This window comes from Rattus norvegicus, chromosome 9, assembly GCF_021556685.1.
Source record: "Rattus norvegicus strain SHRSP/BbbUtx chromosome 9, alternate assembly SHRSP_T2T, whole genome shotgun sequence".
Taxonomy (NCBI): domain Eukaryota; kingdom Metazoa; phylum Chordata; class Mammalia; order Rodentia; family Muridae; genus Rattus; species Rattus norvegicus.
The window spans coordinates 89,877,886-89,897,662 of record NC_141542.1 but is presented as its reverse complement, the minus strand read 5'-3'; the positions used below and the strand labels follow the sequence as shown (position 1 = coordinate 89,897,662).

General features: G+C 42.8%; 1 long non-coding RNA gene across 2 annotated transcripts; it reads right to left on the bottom strand.

Annotated features, from left to right (window-relative positions):
* Positions 1–3,908: 3,908 nt before the first annotated feature.
* On the bottom strand, positions 3,909–19,777 carry LOC120094705 (uncharacterized). Of its 2 annotated transcripts, none has more exons than XR_015629642.1 (4): positions 19,737–19,777; positions 18,155–18,336; positions 7,501–7,618; positions 3,909–5,504 (listed from the first exon to the last, which is right to left on the bottom strand). It is a non-coding gene; the product is annotated as an uncharacterized LOC120094705 (long non-coding RNA). The 2 variants fall into 2 exon arrangements; XR_015629643.1 differs by having other exon boundaries at positions 3,909–5,501.

Below are 19,777 nucleotides of genomic sequence, written 5' to 3'. Positions count from 1 at the left end.
CATTCTCAAACTGTGAGCCCAAATAAACCCTTCCTTCTTTACATTGTGTTTGGTGTGTGTGTGTGTGTGTGTGTGTGTGTGTGTGTGTGTGTGTTTGGTTTTTTTGTTTTTTGTATTTTGGTTTGTTTTTTTTTTTGTCACAGCAAAGAGAAACTAATATATGTATTCAAATTACCCTTCTTCTTGTGCCCTATCCTGAGATCATAGGGTCTTCCTTCTTTGATTGGGTTTACATATCAACATTATGCAAGGGCCCTCATCAAGTGTCTTCTAGCAAACCAGAGGCATCATTTCAAGAAGCACACATAACAAGACTGGGTCCTTAGTTAACTAACACAGATAATAAAGAATTTTTGAAAGGGTGGGTCACAGAAAGAAAGCTGTTCATTGAGTTAATATTGTCGGCTAATATCCTAGCTTAATTGTACAAAACATTTGCCTGTTATTTAAGAGTAAATCTAATGGTGCTCACTGCTTAATCAAAATTATTTCATTTTTAAAGTAATTATTTACCTTGGAAACTAAAGTATAAGTGTGGACAAAATATCCTGTAATTTGCGATTCAACTCTGGACTATGGTTTTGCAAAAAAGGAAAGATCACAATGAGTTGATGGATAATTGTCACACAAATAGACTTTGGGGTTCATGGACCTGTGGAGCCCTTCCTACTACTGGAGTGAAGCCTCACAAAATCAGTTTTACTTGGATGACTGAATGAGGATATAACTTCAAGACAAGTGCCTGTGTTGCACTGCTGAGAGCCACTCAGCTTGCATCAGGAATTGGGTGAAGTACTTAATCTTGTCATACCATGAGTGAATGATAGTACTTACTTCACAGATGTGCTGTGTTGTTTAAATAAAGTAACCAATGCAATGTGTTGGGATGAATGTCTAGCACATGGAACACGCTGAATCAAACTTAGACATCTATTTGATATTAAGGACTTAACTTTTAGCCAGGCTGTGGCTAAGAGAATGAATCTGGAGTTTTATAACATGGTCTATTTTCATCTAAAGTTTCTTGGAGGTGGTATATGGTCAAATTGATTTTATGACTCAAAGAGATTACCTGTGTCTTAGAATGAGTTAAGGAAACAATAGTACAATAAGAAACCATGGTATTGATCATGCTGGGTACTTATGGTCTGGTCATCTGGCAGTGTGATCTGATTACTTGACATGGTATTAAGATTCTTTCATTTTTATAAGAGGGTGAAGGTATCCAAGTTCCCAGTTACTGGGGAATGATGAGAGAACCAGGTGAAGGTTTTGGCTCACAGCTGGCACACATTTCTGGAATTGGTTTTATTGGGAAGAGTCTGGTAACTGGCATCAGTGGAATTCCAGGAAGGAAGTGGCCAGGAAGAAATGCCAGTGAATGGAAAGAACACCAGCTCTCTCCACTGTGTGCACAGGAGGTGAGCTGGCAATGAGAATGAATTGAGTGTTGGGTATATATCCTGTACTTGCTGGTTAAGCTGTATTGACTACCTACGCCTCTTCAGAGAAATCCTACTAGATACATCTATCGACCAAAAAATACACAAAAAAACCATTAGCCTCTATCCCACAGGGAGATTGCCTTGTGTGATGAAGGAAATTCAATTCTGCCATGGAAATCCTTGATCTCGACCACCCACTTCCCCTTCTCCTTTTTAATTTTCTGGTTCAGCAACCATCCATGTATCCATTGCAATATGACAGTGAATGTCATATGCTCCTCACTTCTTAGACAGGGGAACAAAATCTCCTAGAGACTGAGAAATGAGCCCCAAATGTCAAAACTGCTGAGCATGAGCATTTTGGTGGGAAGTGATTGATATCTTCGATGCAGCATTCTGGTTTCTTCCACTAACCTTAACAGCCTCCGGTTCTTCCATTCAGTAACCAACAGTGAGATTGTGTCCAGAAATGTATAGGACTTTTTCTGCTTTCCCAAAGTCATTCCAAAAAGAGTTGAAATAGGGAAAATGGAGGGCTGCTGAATTCTGAAAGTTAAACTTTATTTGAAGCATAAGAGTTCTCACAAAAGAAAACTCTAGAAGTTTGCTCTGAAGGGACTTAGCCCCTTTGTTGGTATTTTTTCTGGGAAGCTGGTAATGAACCCATAAATGCTAATGAGGAATGCGCTGTGGCTCCCCAGCAGAGCTGAGTCAAACCAGCCTTGTTAGAGGACAGAATTACAGGGCTTGGGATGATCACACTCACTCCGCCACACTGGGCTGGGCACTGTATCAGGAAGGGTACTGTCTGCTTTGTCAGCGTAGCTTGCACCCTTTCCACCCCAGCCTTTCTGACCTAGATTATCTTCCCAGGAGGTTAGTTTAAAAGGCTTCTTTTCAAAGTCAAGCTAGAGCTATTAGCTCTCCATAGGCTTGGTCACTTGCTATGGTGCTGAGTATCAAGACCGTATTGTGCCAAGACTACCGTATTGTACCAGAGCTGTGAGAAGTGACTCCCCATAGGCTCCTTCCTGGTCCATACCCTAGTAGACGTCATCCTATGGATCTAAAGCATCTACATGAGCCACAGCCTGTGAATAGTGAGTCCATAACTTAGAACCCTGCTCAAGTACAAAGAAGGGGCTCTTGACAATTCGAGATGGGAATAAAGAATGTCAAAGACTCCTGTTCTCTGGAAACCCATAAGAAGTCATCATCAATCTTAGCTCAGAGAGGCAAAAGAAGGGAGGGCAGCAAGCACCTGAATGTAAGAGTAGCCATTGAAGCTACAAGGAGGGAACTTATGGAAGACATCCCCTACAGTTATTCTCCTTGATGGAAGCCCATCAGTAGAGCCCAGAGGTGCCCACTGGGACACCAAGTCAGACAAAAAGAGGTGAGTGGCTTGAGAAGTTGTACAAACTTGTTTCATAAGACATGGTATGAGAACCTTAGGAGTTAGGCCAGTACGATATACCGTTTCCTCAGCCAGATAGTTTCCACAGCCTTCTGCCTCCTGAGACATACCTATCCACACTGCTAATCGCATGCTGCCCTTCCGCACTTTTTGGTGGTCTCCATACCTGCCACTGGACAAAAGTGATTATTTATACCCTCTGTGTTGTAACTCAGCGACTTCCTCCATGGCCAGCAGGTCGATGCTGATTGACATCTTTGTTTGCTGGTGAAGATGAAGGGCCACTGGAAGCTTACTGGTACAGCACTTCTCTGTGCATGACCTGGGTTAAAACAACAACAACAACAACAACAACAACAACAACAACAACAACAACAGGGACTTCCTGTGTTTTGCACAGAATGGTTCTCTGTGCGATATGTTTGACAAGGGTGGTTCAGGTCATCTACTGATCTTGAGGCCCTTGGAAATCTATCTATGTAATTATCAGACAGTAACACCGATGATTCAAGCAAGCACTAAGGTGGATTCGTGATGCATTTATGGCTGAACTTAATATCTCCCACTGTTTTCTTGGTGTACGGTGAAATGGGGGAATATGAAGGCTTGGAGCACAAGACTGGATCTAAATCCCTAGGGATCTAGAACCACTTGCTTTGTTCATTGGCCAGTGTGAATTTTTCACACAGTATTCATAGTTGAATGTTCATCATAGAACACTATTCAGAAGCCTTTAATAGAATTGATCTACTACACTCCTCTCCCTGTAGCCACTCCAACAGCTGTTCATCAAGGAAAGGGTGGGGAGATGCAGGTAGTTAAAGAATCTTATACACTACTGGTCCTCCTATAAAAAAATATACATCTTGTTTAGATGTAATGCTCACAATCCTATGTTAGAGTTGACAACTTAGAGGTGAAGACATTGAGATGCAAGAAAGGTTGGTGGGGAAAAGAGTGGAAGGGAAAGAGGAAGTGAATGGAACAAAGATACATTTTAGACATGTATGAAAATAAATGAAACCCATTATGATATAAAATGATTATATGGTAATACAAATTTTAATGTAAGAAATTACTTCTCAAGATCAGCCATGCACAGTGAATCTCTCAAGGATCTCAGTCTTTTGGAAAAGTTTCTGTTCTTTAAATCTGCAATATGAGTCTCCAATACTTTCCTGACAGTCACCACATGATGGTCCTCTGAGTTCCTGCAGATTGGAGCAGGAATGATTCTGACGACCACCCAGAGTTAGATGATGAGGAACAGGTAGAAGCAGCCTTGGAGTCCAGGGTGTGTGCTATCACCAGCATCTTAGTCCACTCACCCTTGAGGTGCCCTGAGTGTATAGGCAGCAGGATGCCCAGATACAAGCATTAGCTACATCAGGAACAGAGCATGGAGTTTTGGGAGCTGTGCCTGCTGGGAGGGCTGGAAACTACCCAGAACTGCTTCTAAGAAACTCCCACACTGTTACCTTGTTCCCTCAAGCACCCTCATTCCTAGCAAAGTCACACTCTGTGGAAGTCTGGCAGTCAAAACAGGTTGGCAAAGAAGAGTCATTTTAACTATAGGCAAATGAAGTGCTCCACATATGTCTATCACACTGGATGGCAGATCTAGGCAGAGCATACGTAAAAGGTTTTCCCCACTGGAATTTGATCCCTTTGTCTCGCTCAACCCCTGGGAAATTGACTTTGGAATGACGTACCACTGAGTTAGTTTGCCAGTACAAAGATCAAAGTCAAAAACGTTAAAAGGATGAAGGAGTTAAAAGTGATGTAACTAACCTATCTTGTAGAGATGAGTTAGTAATATAAACAAACAAACAAACAAAGCTAAGCATATAGAAGAAGCCAGTTGAAGCTCTTCTGGTAGAAGAGAATACGTGTGAGCTAGTGTCTGAAGTGTGTATTTCCCATTGGGGTGTGTGTGTGTGTGTGTGTGTGTGTGTGTGTGTGTGTGTGTACATACATATGTGTTCTATGCATATATGTATGTGTGCATCCTAGCAAGAGGATGCTAGGGAAGGTTGCATTTGCCCAGTAAAAAGTTCTGACAAATGCAAGTGCAAGACCATTGACGTCAAGGGAGGGGTGTCCTCTAAAGGCCCCCTGGCCTCCTTCCACAGAGCTTTCTCCTAAGTTGTCTTCATTTCAGGCTTAGGTTCCATAAACACTGCAGTTATTTATTTTATCTGCGTTCGAAATGTTAAACAAATCCCAAAAGCAAAAGCTATGAGGGCGATGTGTAGCCACTCCAGAGAGGAGCTGTACCACAAGAATCTTCTGCATGGGCTTGGCCAGGCTGTTTCTCCCCAACATATGTGACTTCTGGGTCTCTGTGCAAGACCCCCAGCACCCCTGCCCTGCCTACAGAGCCCTGACAACCTCAGGCTCCCTAATCTCGTTCACTGTTGTCCAGAGTCTCCTCTGGCCCATTATGAGAAGAGCTTCCTCTTGCGATCTTCTCTCTTCCGGCAGAGAAATGGTTCACAGAGCAAACAACAGCAGCAGTACCAAGAGTGATGGATGACGTTCACTCAGTGCTCACTGGGACGGGGAGCCGCTGCACCCAGAGAGAAGACATTAACATGTGGCAGTCTTAGCGCCTGCGTGGTAGATGCTTCCGTCTTGTCCTTCTTACAAAGGAGAAGCCCGAGTCATGGAAAATTAAAGTACATGATTATAAGAGACAAAGCAGACTCTAGGAAAAAGGATCATTAATGGGCTTATAGGAAAAACTATGTAATCAGGAGAGAAAATATTTCAACACAGCATTTGTTTTAAAACTAAAAAAAAAATGGGGGGGTGGGGACTAGAGAGGGTGTCAGAGTTTTTGCTGCTCTGGCAGAGAACCTGGGTTTAGTACCAAGCAGACACATCATGACACTTACAACCACCTAGAATTCCAGGTTATAGGTTTGAATGCCATCTCCTGGCAGTCACAAGTACACACACACACACACACACACACACACACACACACACACACACCTGGGCACACACACATGCATATACATTAATGTAAATAAATAAATATTTAAATATTTAAAAATTAACAAAATTGTAAAAAGTAAAAAAACAAAACAACAACAACAAAAACAAAACAAAACATGCTGAGATATTAAATGAAGGCAGCTCAGTGGATTTAGCTCTAATCCGTGTGGCGACAAGTCTCTCAGCTCAGGCCACACCGCCTCCCTGAGCAATCACTGGCGCCTGTGGTGTGCAATGTAGGGCTGCTGCCCTCTGTTCGCGTGATCTCTGTCATTCTTGGAGCCTGACATGGTGGGTGTTGTAACACTCATTGACATGAGAAACTAACCCAGGCAAATTTCTTCTGCTCGGCCATTGTTTATGTCTGCTTCTGTCTCCAGCAGACAACCCAAATTGAATCTGAAGCAGGACTTGAGCCCCAGTTCTCTGAGTCCTGTGCTTTCTCCATAAACTCAAAGCTATCCTAGTCAGCTTGCATCCAGGCTCTCTCTCCAGCTGGGAGAGTAATTTAACTATGAGGAAAGCAGTAAAGACTCTGCCCCAGTGTGGTATAGAGGCCATAGAGATGCTGTACATGCAGGCAAATCTGTTCTGGAGAAGTATTCATCACAGCCTCAGCCAAACGTAACCTTGAGACATTCATGGCTCATCTGTCTACAAATCCCAACTCTTCCTCAGAGTCTCTGTAGATGCATAATAGACCCTTGGCTTTCAAAGTTGTCACCAGACTGCCCCAGAGCCACTTTATTCTTTAAGCCTCTCCATCCTACTCATTCCTAACACAGCACAGGGCACAGATGTGTGCAGTCACAAATAGACACAGCTCGCTCCCCAATCCCTGCCTCAGCTCTTCAAAAGAAAATGATGGCATTGGAAATGGGAGGCAATGAGGAGAGGGGTGGAGACTTTAGAATCAGGATCCAGGCCACGAGGAAGGGCAAGGGAGCTGCTGATGCTGACATTCCGAAATTCACATTTGGTTGTGTAACATTCCAGGGTGGCTGCGGGGAAGCTAGTCCAGGCAGCTACGTGAGCGTGCCGTGCTAATTTAAAGTGATCGCATCTGGACACATCTGGAGGGGATCCTAAGTCAAGGAAGTGGAGCCAGCCAGACTTGGTCTCTATCCATCCTGATTCTAAGAGTCTCAGCCACACATGTCTAGACAATATGGCTTCTTTGCCACTCCTCAGACTCAGTTCTTATGGACGTTCCCATTTCTCAAGAACATGGGTTTAGGGGTCAAACAGTGGTGGTTTCAAATCCATTTACTCAGTGTTTATTTATTGTTATTTATTCATGGACATATCTTCTCTCTCTCTCTCTAATTGAAATAGTCTTTTTTTTTTCAGCAAATATATTCAGATTATGGTTTTTCCCAAGATCCTCCCCACCACCACTACCACCACCACCTCCTCCTCCCCCTCCTCCTCCTCCTCCTGTTCTTCTTCTTCTTCTTCTTCTTCTTCTTCTTCTTCTTCTTCTTCTTCTTCTTCTTCTTCTTCTTCTTCTTCTTCTTCTTCTTCTTCTTCTTCTTTTTGAATCTATACCCCTTCACCCAAACTCACACCCTTTCTTTTTCCTCTCTCATTAGAAAACAAACAGACATCTGGGAAATGATAATATAAAATAAAAATTACCTTAGTTTCAAATGTGATGATGGTGACTACATGAAAGGTCCGGTACCATCCTCACAAAATTGATGTCTTTTGCCCTCCTCCCTGGCTTTGTGTCCTTCCCTATGACCTCATCAGAAACCTGGGGGGAAGAGGGGACCTGGTATTACTAGTTAGACTTCGGAAATAGTTTCTGAGATTTCCTGGATGTGAGTCTAACAATGGGTTCTAGAGAGAGTCTAATGGCCAAGGTGACTGTGAGATGCCATGAAATAGTGATTTGGCAAAGAACTGGGAACCAGGAGGGTCTAGTCTAGTTGGGATGAGGGATCCTAGTTTCAAAGGCAGCCATAGAAAGGAAGCTCACTCATTGGTATCTATACCTCAGCACACTGAAGGTTCTGGTGCCATCCTCACCCATTGGGAAAGCAAAGTACGGGCTGAATTTGGAAAATATTTCAGATGGGACAGTGAACTGTAAACACCCTTTGAGACACTTTTCCTCACGACAGGGTTCCCCGGTCTACACAACATATTGTCCAGAGCTGACTTCATCTGGGTCCAGCACTAGCACCTCCCTGCCTCTGCGCATCCCATAATGGACACTCCTGCTTCCCAACTGGCTTGCCCATTAGACAGTTTCCCTCCAGCTTTATGTTTTCCTCAGCTCTTCTCCAATGTCACCCTTGTGAGACGCAATAACCATCTAGCCCTGCCTCTAGAGTCAAGACCTTGCCTTGTGCCAGTGATTTTCTACCAGGCCACAACTTCAGGTGTTGTCAGGAGAGGGCTTCCACCTCTCCTCCCAAGCCAGTCCCTACAGCCTAAGCACATAGTATGTCTTCTATTGACTTTCTTCCATTTCTCGGCACATTCCCTGTTTTAATCTGAGTCTTGCTTCACTCTCCTGGAGACATGTGAGCATTCTCTTAGTCTGTGTGCAATGTCTCTTCCTCCTGTAGCAGAAAGTGTGGCAAAGGGTGGTGAAAGTTGCAGTCCCATCAGCAGCAAGTACCTCATGTTACCTTCAGGAATCAGTGGTGTGTGATCCCTTTGAAGACCCTGGATCCCATGGAGGACAGACATTGAACATCTGGTGCTGAAATGTAGCTAAAAGTTGAAGGCTCGAAGTCATTTTTTCATTCTAACTATTGCCTGGAAGATGTGTTTGCAAGTGCCTTTGACTCTTCTTAGAGTCATTACCAACACCCCTACCCTTTTCAGTTGTAAAATCGAATTTCTTTCATCAAGAACTGGGCTCAGATCATCAATGCTTTTCATGTAGCTGGGAGAACTAGAAGCAACCTGAACTTTGCATCTGTTCTAGGGGTGACAGGACAGTAAATATAAAACCTTATTTGCATTGACATATTCCACATTTTGGCTACTTCGTGATCACCACATTTGCTCAAGAGCAATGAAATTCTTTCTCTCCATCAGCAAAGAACTCAAAAGGGAAAACATAAACAATCAAAACCTTGAGATTTAACAATAAGCAATGCTCTAGAAAACTACTATAGTTTGGATCTCGACTATGTCCCAAAGGCCAGGTCTTCATCCCCTTGTGTTACTGGGAGATGAACAAGATTCCTGTACTACCCACTCTGTATTCCTGCCACAAGGAACTGTGACGTCACAGATCCACAGACCCAAGTGAATGTGGACTGAGAACTGTTAACGAAAGCAAACCTTTCTTCCTTACAAGCTGATTCTCTCGAGTATTTTGTTACCGTAATGGAAACTTAATTAACACAATGACTTTTAGTGAGAATATCTTTTGCTAGACACATTCTTGAGAGATAACAAAAGTAGAGATACGGCTACACTGCTCACTGATGCGCTACTGGGCCTTTAATGCAAGGAACCTCGGCATCAACTCCTCCTCTCTTGGGCTCCATGTTCAAGCAGAGAGATGGCTACAGTGCTTCCCTTCTTTCTAGTCCTACCACCACCCTCTAGCTCAGAGCCCCTCCCACTGCCCCTCCCCTGGATTACTGGGATTCATCTTTTATTCATCTCCTTACTCCACCCATCTCAATCTACTCACAGTCTGAAGCCAAGGTTATCTGCTTGGCTTTAGTTCATAAATAATTTAGTAATATGTAGTTCATAAATAATTTTCATTTTGATTTATTCTCTCAACAAACAGACTCTAGTTGGGATACAGAGATCCCATTTTTCCTTGAAGTGCAATGTATTTCTGCTCCTTTCTATAAACATGAAGACATTTTGGCTACATAGACAGTTCTGTAATCAACACACTATTGGTCAAATCCCATCTCCCTGTGATCTATCTCTCTTTCCATAGAGACCTCCTTATTCTTCACCCTGTATTCTTTCTATCTTTTCTTCATTAATAGCCATCCTAAGAAGTCTAGCTTACAATAAATGTCATTAGAACTGACTGAACCAGCACCTTTTTCTGATAGGACCTTAATTTTCCTACACTCCATTCACATGGTAGACACCTGCTCCAGCAAGACCAGTAAGAACATTCCTTCTCCAAAACAAGAGGATTTCCCCAATATCTGTGCTGGAGCCATGCCAGAGCAAGCAGTGTCTTCTCAGAGATCTGCTAGGGAGAGCTGGAGAAAGAGGCCATGAGCTAGGCACCTGACCTCCAAAGTCCCTTGGACTTCTAGCTCCATTCCAGGCAATAACTCTCTCTCTCTCTCTCTCTCTCTCTCTCTCTCTCTCTCTCTCTCTCTCTCTCTCTCTCTTTCACATGTGCTCACGCTCTATGTATGTGTGTGTGTGGGTGTATGTGTGTCTGTGTCTGAGTGTATCCAAAGCCACTGAATTTACTAGCTGTGTGAAGTATTAATCCCCCAATTACTTTAATAAATAATTCCTTTTACTTTAACAAATATTTCCTATTTTGCTTATGTTAGAACTGAGCTTTTGCCTCTGATAAGGTAAAAGAAACTTTATGTGGACACACACCACACTGTGAAATGTGGACAGGGACACGCATGTGCTCCACCCTGCCTGATTTATGAGTGTGTAAATATTGCTCTTATGTACTTCCCTGTAAATCAATTGAGGGAACTTTATCTGAAGTACATTTGTATCTTTCCTGCTATCTCACATGTTATATGGCTTAAAATACTACTTACATGGCAGAGTGAATGAAAAGGTAAATATTAGAAAGAATAAGCTTCTCACCAGTATTATGAATCTTACTGGCCATCTCTATCCATATACTCCAGAAATAGAGGCAAATGTTCATTATACTTCCGTGGTCATTTCAGTCAGTAAAAGTAAAATAGGCTTGTGTTTCTGGATTCCACAGTTATCCAGTAGAAATGTTAGAAGTCTTCCATATGAATCAAGGCTCTCCAACCTCACAGGGACCGAGCTGAGTCTACTGGGGGGATGCTGTCGCTTGCCCTGTTGAGACTCAGTCTCCACTGGATTCTAGAATATAAATAACTGCTAAAGAGGCTTTAGAGATGAGGAGGCAGAGGATGGATTTCTTAAGGCTCTACTACAGTTAAATGACCATGAAGCTTCAGCCAAATGACCCACAGCAAACAGTCAGGTACTGAGAGTCGAGAGTCTTCCTGCCTGTTTGTCAGAAACTGGGGCAATATTGGAATAGCTTTCAGTCTTGTCCTGAAGACAATCTGTTTATCTAAGAGATGATTATGTATGGAATGCTTCTGTCATAGTTGTGCTTTTTAATTCCCTGTTTCTTCTCCCCTTATTTAGTATGAGTGTCAAGGCTTCCAAACAAGGGTTCTTTAGTACTTAAAGCTATTGGACCATGAGGCTTAAATTTGTGTCTGATTTGCTTGCCCAATCAACCAGCCCCTAGCCCCACCTACCTCAAACCACTGTTCTTCATTGTTCTTCGGAAAGAACTCAGCAGCCCAGTGAACAGCTGTTTCCAGTGGACTGGCCAAGTGGAAACTGGGAGAGAGCCCAGACTGCTCTCTTGTACGCACTCAGATGGTGGGCCTCTGGCAAATCCAACTGTTACTCGCTAGTTCATCGTCAGCTGGAGCACCCTCAGCTAGACCACTCTCACCTGGAGCACCTCAAGGGTCGCCCTATAAAACCATCCTCCACATCCATCCATGCTGTTCTGTTAGGCAATCAAGAAGCTTGTGCTACACCTAACCAGATCTACTCTCTCATTTAACGGCAGGGAAAAGGTATCTCTTGTTCTAGGCACGTACTATTCACACACACACACACACACACACACACACACACACACACACACACACACACCTTTCTCCTTTTCCTATAGGAATGTTTTTCCTATCTTTCAGCAAAGTTTGCAATCCCTGAAGTGATTTGAGAATGAACCTCCCCCACAAATGTGGAGTAAGAACTTGAATATATGAGCAGGATCCGGGCACACAGGGGCACTTGTTTGCACACTGCCTGTGCAAAACCATGGATGGAGAAACGAAGCAGAAGAAAACATTGTCTTAAATTTTTTTTCCTTTTACTTTGCCTTCCATTGCTATTTTTGACTTCTTCCCTCTGAATAGAAATATTCTTAAGTATTATTCTCCAAAGAAGGTAGAAAAAGAAGTGAGAGAAGACAAAAAGAACAAAGAAAGAAAAGGGAGGAAGTGGAGAGGTGGAGGGAAGGAAGGAAAAAGGGAGGAACAGCTCCAGGCAGACTCTACTTCTGCACATATAGTCATGCCCTGAACATCACCACTAAATGACATAAGATTGAATGTATGCCAAATTCCAAGCTCACCACTGTCATTTCCAGTGTGCTCTTTCTTTTATGGCTGTACCCACCAGAGATTTTCAACCAGTGGGTCACAACTTCTTTAGAGGTCACATATCAGACATTTACATTACGATTCATAAGAGTAGCAAAATTACAGGTATAAAGAAGCACCACCATCCACTACTGTCCATGACTGTTGTACACCACTATCCACCACTGTCCACTACTATCCACTACTCTTGTACACCACTGTTGTCCAACACTGTCCACCACTGTCCACTACTGTCCACCACTGTTGTCCAACACTGTCCACCACTGTCGTCCACTACTGTCCACTATCATTGTCCACCATTGTCCATTACTGTTGTCCACTACTGTTGTCCACTGTGGTCCACTACTGTCCATCACCATCCACCACTGTCCATTACTTTTGTCCACCACTGTCCACCACTGTTGTCCACCACTGTCCATCACTGTTGTCCAACACTGTCCATCACTGTTGTCCAACACTGTCCATCACTGTTGTCCACCACTGTCCACTTCTGTTGTCCACTACTGTTCACTCTCATTGTCCACCACTCTCCACTACTACACATATAGTCATGCCCTGAACATCACCACTAAGTGACATAAGGTTGAATGTATGCCAAATTCCAAGCTCACACTGCCATTTCCAGTGCGCCCTCTTCTTTTATGGCTGTACCCACCAGAGATTTTCAACCAGTGGGTCACAACTTCTTTGGGGGTTACATATCAGACATTTACATTATGATTCATAACAGTAGCAAAATTACAGGTATAAAGAAGCAACAAAATAATTTTATGGTTGGGGGTCACAGCATGAGGAAGGTTGAGAACCACTGCTACATACAGTGTACATGTACCCCAAAGGAAAACTTGTCCTCCCTTAAACCCTTAATGCCCCAATGTAATCAGTAACTAAATCTCTTCTCACCTGCCTCTTAGATGTCTCATGTAATTTTCTCAAGGGTAGGAGGTGAGGTGGGGGAGATCAAGTCCAAGACCTTGATCTCACTCAGTAACCACTCCACCACTGAATTATATCTTTAGCCCCTTTTCCTTTATTATCTTGAGGCAGGGTCCCATTAAGTCTCCCACTTAACCTTGAACCGTCAAGCCTCCTGCTCCAACTGCAGGACAGCTGAGATGACAGATCTATACCGCCAGATTTGGATCACCCTTTTTGTTACTCTGCAGATACTCATGTCTTCTTATGGGAATAAAGTCTCTAGATTCTGTTCTCCCAAAGTGAATGCTTTGAAAGCATAAATCTAGTGCTACCTATAGGCTGCTTAAGCTCATCACTACTCTTCAGGCCCTCTGGAATAAACTTTAACAACAACCTAACAGTCAGACCACTATGGGAATGGGTCCCTGTATGCATCAGAAACTCATTTTTTCTCTTCCAGACTCTTCCAAATGCTCCAACCTGCTGTGCTGTTTTGTCCTAGATATCTTAGGGCTTCACATAGGAAGTTTGTCTCCCCTGAGTATCCCATCTTCACTGTCTCCAAAACATCTCAGCTATAAGCATGACTTTGTCTGTACAGATCTGCCCAACCTCTGTGCGCCAGACTTGAGGGATGCTATTTTGTGGCATGTAACACTTCACACCTTCTTCATGAATATGAGATTTTGTTACATTATAAAACTTGTGTGTGTGCATGTGTGTGTGTGTGTGTGTGTGTGTGTGTGTGTGTCCTCCAAATTCAATACCATCTTTTATCTTTCCTTTTGTGTCTATTCATGGCTAGCCCGAAGTTTGCTACCCAGTAGGTTTGAAACTCAAAATAAATATTTGTTAAGAAAAGAGACAACCAGAGAGGCAGAAACTGAAAAGAAAAGGGCCACAAAAGAGAGTATGTGACATGCTATGCCTCGGGTATAAATAAATCAGAAAACATAAAAATCACCAGGTTATAGAGTTTCAATAATTAGCATAGAATTCCTATGCAATTCTGTGAAGAAAGGGCAATAGACTAGAGGAGATATTTAGTGCAGACCTACACTTGTGATCGAATACTGGCAGCCTGCAGTACAGCTGAAATGGGGGATAGCTAACTGCTTAGTTAACTGTAGGCACTTGAACTCAGTCATTGATTTTTCAAGTAGGAAGAGGCTTTGTCTTTGTGGCTTGGTGAAAGTGGAATTAATACTAAATGGAAACTGAAAGGACATAAAGTTAAGTATACCGTGAAGATCTTTCTAACAATAAATCTACCTCGATATGGACTGTGTCAAGACATAGGAGTCTGTTCTGCAGATTCCTACTCTCATGACCTTGAAGAAGTTACTTAACCTGTCTGAGCTTCAGTTCCATTGTTGCAAAATGGCTGTGAGAGTGGCACATCTGAATATAAATAGCCTGATGAAATGTGCTCAGTGTACAATAGGCACTAGATCCACACTGGCTTCTGTTAGTGACTGTTAGTGTTTTATTATTGAACCATTGGGAGCAAAGATAGAATATTGTGCACATAGTTCCCTTTCCGTCTTCTCTCTACTGTGATAGCTTTTTGTGTATCCAATTGCCATGTGGACTATTCCTTTTTTGAGGAAATGGTCCAAATCTATTCTACCTGATTATTTTGAGTTACTTATTTTTATTTTGTGTGTATGTGTGCCTGCGTGTATGTATGTCTATTACATGTGCGTCTAGTGCTGTGAAGGCCAGAGGGGGGCATTGAATCATCTGCAATCTGGATTGTAGTTAGTCTGAGCCACTATGTAGCTGCTGGGAACCGAATCTAGGTCCAGTGCAAGGTCTACCATAGTGTGGCTTTGTGTTTTACTTTAATAAACTCCTGAGACCTTGTACCTAAGGAAGTAATTTTTGGTCTATGTTGGATTAGAAGATGTGGTCTCTTTAAGCATCAGAAACTTGATTGGACAGCACATCTCAAAATTTGTGGTCCAGTGATTCAATGGTCCTGGTGTATTTAGATGATGCAGTCTGATTCACCATCCTTTCTTCCAGCTACAAAATCAACTGGAATGACTTCTATGTGAATTATTTATTTCCTCATAGTGATAGAATACCTAACTAATAAAGTCGTGAGAGCAGATGACACCATGATGGCAGATTTGTTCAGCTGAGATATCTCACCCCCTCACATTGGGCATAGAACCAAGCAGAGAACAGACAGGAAGTCCAGCTGTGCTATAAAACCTTAATCCCATCCTCAGTGACCCAGTTCTTCTAACCAAGCTCTGCCTCCTAAAGGTTCTATGATGTTCCGCTGAGGAACAAAGTGTTCAAATACATGAGCCTATGAAGTTGCTGGGAACCTATGAAGGATAGGTTCAAACCACAATCAAACCACAACAGGCAGTATAGCTAGTTGTTTGAGATGGAAAATAAAGGCCCATTGGTCTTTGATCACATGGAACTTGTGGTCCAGTAGTCCTATGACCCTGGTGCATTAAGGAGCTGTGTGCAATCCAAGCTACCTTGATAGACTTCAGAAGTCGATCTTTGTGTTGCTCCCATTTGCTGACCTTTAGCTTATTCTGTCCAGGAAAAAATGAATATGTAGGTTAAAAAGTACACCTGAGCCCTTCCTTTTCTTGCTTAACACGAATAACCTGTGTGTGTGTGTGTGTGTGTGTGTGTGTGTGTGTGTTCTTTAATCCCACAGGTTTATGCCTGCTTCTCAGAGCTGTGTCGGTGCGGGCATCGACAACTGGAGGTTCCACTGAGATTGGAGAAGAGAAGATTTCTGACGGGACATCCCGGAAGGCCTGCCGGCGAATGAGAAGGGACATATTGGGTGAGTAAATAGCGAAAAGGAAAATTTTCGTGCCATGGGACTGGGAGTTCTACTTCACAACTAGCAGATCAGTGAAATAGAATTGAAGACCCAGAAATGAACCCACACACCTATGGGCACTTGATTTTTGACAAAGGAGCCAAAACCATCCAATGGAAAAAAGATACCATTTTCAGCAAATGGTGCTGGTTCAACTGGAGGTCAACATGTAGAAGAATGCAGATCGATCCATGCTTATCACCCTGTACAAAGCTTAAGTCCAAGTGGATCAAGGACCTCCACATCAAACCAGATACACTCAAACTAATAGAAGAAAAAGTGGGGAAGCATCTCGAATACATGGGCACTGGAGAAAATTTCCTGAACAAAAAACACCAATGGCTTATGCTCTAAGATCAAGAATCAACAAATGGGATCTCATAAAACTGCGAAGCTTCTATAAGGCAAAAGACACTATCATTAGGACAAAACGGCAACCAACAGATTGGGAAAAGATCTTTACCAATCCTACAACTGATAGAGGACTTATTTCCAAAATATACAAAGAACTCGAGAAGTTAGACCACAGGGAGACAAATAACCCTATTAAAAAATGGGGTTCAGAGCTAAACAAGGAATTCACAGCTGAGGAATGCTGAATGGCTGAGAAACACCTAAAGAAATGTTCAACATCTTTAGTCATAAGGGAAATGCAAATCAAAACGACCTTGAGATTTCACCTCACACCAGTCAGAATGGCTAAGATCAAAAACTCAGGTGACAGCAGATGCTGGCAAGGATGTGGAGAAAGAAGAACACTCCTCCATTGTTGGTGGGATTGCAGACTGGTACAACCATTCTGGAAATCAGTCTGGAGGTTCCTCAGAAAATTGGACATTGAACTGCCTGAGGACCCAGCTATACTTCTCTTGGGCATATACCCAAAAGATGCCCCAACATATAACAAAGACACGTGCTCCACTATGTTCATCGCAGCCTTATTTATAATAGCCAGAAGCTGGAAAGAACCCAGATGCCCTTCAACAGAGGAATGGATACAGAAAATGTGGTACATCTACACAATGGACTACTACTCAGCTATCAAAAACAATGACTTTATGAAATTCATAGGCAAATGGATGGAACTGGAAAATATCATCCTGAGTGAGGTAACTCAATCACAGAAAAACACACATGGTATGCACTCATTGATAAGTGGATATTAGGCCAAATGCTTGAATTACCCTAGATGCACAGAACACATGAAACTCAAGAAGGATGACCAAAATGCAGATGCTTCATTCCTTCTTTAAAAGGGGAACAAGAATACCCTTGGGAGGAAATCGGGAGGCAAAGTGTAGAACAGAGGGGTTGGGGATTTAGCTCAGTGGTAGAGCGCTTGCCTAGCAAGCTCAAGGCCCTGGGTTCGGTCCTCAGCTCCGGGAGAAAAAAAAAAGTGTAGAACAGAGGCAGAAGGAACACCCATTCAGAGCCTGCCCCACATGTGGCCCATACATATACAGCCACCAAACTAGATAAGATGAATGAAGCAAAGAAGTGCAAGCTGACAGGAACTGGATGTAGATCTCTCCTGAGAGACACAGCCAGAATACAGCAAATACATAGGCAAATGCCAGCAGCAAACCACTGAACTGAGAACGGGACCCCCATTGAAAGAATCAGAGAAAGGGCTGAAAGAGCTTGAAGGAGTTTGGGACCCCATACTACAACCAACCAGAGCTTCCAGGGACTAAGCCACTACCCAAAGACTATACATGGACTGACCCTGGGCTCCAACCACATAGGTAGCAATGAATAGCCTAGTAAGAGCACCAGTGGAAGGGGAAGCCCTTGGTCCTGCCAAGACTGAACCCCCAGTGAACGGGATTGTTGGGGGGAGGGCGGTAATGGGGGAAGGATGGGGAGGGGAACACCCATATCGAAGGGGAGGGGGAAGGATTAGGGGGATGTTGGCCCAGAAACTGGGAAAGGGAATAACAATTGAAATGTAAGTAAGAAATACCCAAGTAAATAAAGATGGAGAACAAAAAAAGTACACCTGATAGTCTTTGTTTGATGCTTTAAGTTCTACAACTTGAGGAGCCTCCCACACTAACTTTTTACCTTTTTCTTTTCCTTTTCTCTTTTATTTTGCTTTGTATGGATTACTTTTGAGTTTCACATTTTGTTTTTTACCCATCACTTTTCTTACCATTCATTTCTTTAAATTAGCACAATAAGATAAAGCAGGTTCATCTTGTATGGTGTGCTGTCCACTGCCACCAGCATGGTTCCTCTTCCAGGGTAGTAATACTCAGAGACGAAGGTCTTAGACTTGATAAGCTCATACTCACTGGAGTGTTACTGTTTTCAGTCTCTTCTGTGAACACAGCTCTACGTTAAGATAGATGGACATACATTTCAGAGCAAGTTAGTCATTGTTTCATAGTATTGTTTTTCTCTTCCACTCTCTTTGGAAAAGCAGATATATTCATTGAAAATTTAACCAAGAGGTTTATAGTGATAGATCTGTGGATAAAGTACTGGCTGGGCAGTCATGACTAAGTTTGGGACCGCAGTACCCACTCGCAAAGGCTTGGTGTGGTGGCATGCTCCTGTAACCCCTCTACTGGAAGGTGGAGACAATTGGGTCCCAGAGGCTCTCTAGAAAGCCATTTGAGTTCCAGTTCAGTGAGAGACCCTGTCACCAAAAATGAGCTAGACAATGACAGAGGAAGATAACCAACATTAACCTCTGATCTCCAGAGGTACACACACAGGCAAGCATACCAACATGCTCATGTACACATACATGTGAATGCCCTCCCTACACATATAAGGTCAAACCAAGAGGTCACCTAGATGGAAGCACTCTTGACCCTGGGTTTTATGTCTATGAATATAAAGAAAAGCATTGGACAACATCAACATTATCCTTCAAATCTCCTAAACAACCATGTTTAATAAACGCACCCAATGAAGACATTTATCTTTCTCACTTATTTTGAGACTAGTACTCAGATAATTGATAGATTCCTTCTGAAAGGTAATTGTTGCCCTGAATGTTTCCTCATTCATCAATTAATATCTCTCCTCCCTTCCATCTTCTCTTGTCTTCTCTTTCCTTCTACTATTGCTTTTTCTTCTCCTCCTCCTTCTCTTCTTCCTCTTTTTCCTTTGAAGAGGATGTTGTTATTTGAAAATATCTAACCCAGAATTTCTATATTGGCATATTTTACTTGATTCACTGAGATCATTTTCAAATAAGCCTTCCAGGGGAATTCTTATTGCTCGGAACCCATGATGGCTCAGTTCACCTGGTGCTCTGGTACCACAGGGAGCGTGACTGTCCCCAACAAGAGCTATTTGTGTTTGGGGGCGGGGGAGGTTGTGCTTGAAGGATGAGTCAAGAACTTCACAGTCCTGTGGTGGATGTGTTTCTCTTCACTCACCTCAGTAACTCACAGAAATATACAGGAATCATGGGAAAAGAGCGAGTCGAAAAATATGAATACTTTTCCCCTGTTGTGAGAGCAATGGCCTGAGTTTTGTTTTGTATTACAGTGCAAGAAACTATGAGTAGCAGCACGGGCAAAATGGGACATGACTCTTTTCATCCCCTTCATTCCTGAAACCATTCAGAAGCAAAGGATTATTGTCATTAGCTTAGGTTCCAGAGCCAGTCAGCAGCTTTCTTCATTCTTTTTTCTGAAGACACCGAGCCTCTAATAACTCTCTTTAAAACTCTTGTCTTCACAGTAGACAAGAAACACAATTTGGAAAATCGTACTCACGATCTTAATGATGTTCCACCTCCCTCAATTCACGCTCTGGT